Raw genomic sequence first — 222 nt, 5'->3', positions numbered from 1 at the left:
TAGCTTGTGTGTCACTCGTTCTGTCGCTTACGGCCATACCACCCTGATCACGCCCGATCTCGTCCGATCTCGGAAGCTAAGCAGGGTCGGGCCAGGTCAGTACTTGGATGGGAGACCGCCTGGGAATTCCTGGTGCTGTAAGCTTTTTAGTTCTGGCTTTTCACCGGCAGAGGGTGCTGCTGCCGCTTTCCCAGTGGACACAGAACAGATAAAAAAAACAAC

The 222-nt window shown here is 54.1% G+C and overlaps 1 non-coding gene across 1 annotated transcript; it reads left to right on the top strand.

Moving 5' to 3' along the window:
- The first annotated feature begins 25 nt into the window (after window positions 1–25).
- Window positions 26–144, top strand: LOC121939089. Its single transcript, XR_006105400.1, has one exon. It is a non-coding gene; the product is annotated as a 5S ribosomal RNA (ribosomal RNA).
- Window positions 145–222: the final 78 nt, after the last annotated feature.

The sequence above is a fragment of the Plectropomus leopardus genome, unplaced genomic scaffold (genome assembly GCF_008729295.1).
Source record: "Plectropomus leopardus isolate mb unplaced genomic scaffold, YSFRI_Pleo_2.0 unplaced_scaffold40921, whole genome shotgun sequence".
In the NCBI taxonomy this organism is placed as follows: Eukaryota; Metazoa; Chordata; class Actinopteri; order Perciformes; family Serranidae; genus Plectropomus; species Plectropomus leopardus.
Note: the sequence above shows the minus strand (reverse complement) of the source record. Positions and strands in the feature narration are given on the sequence as shown.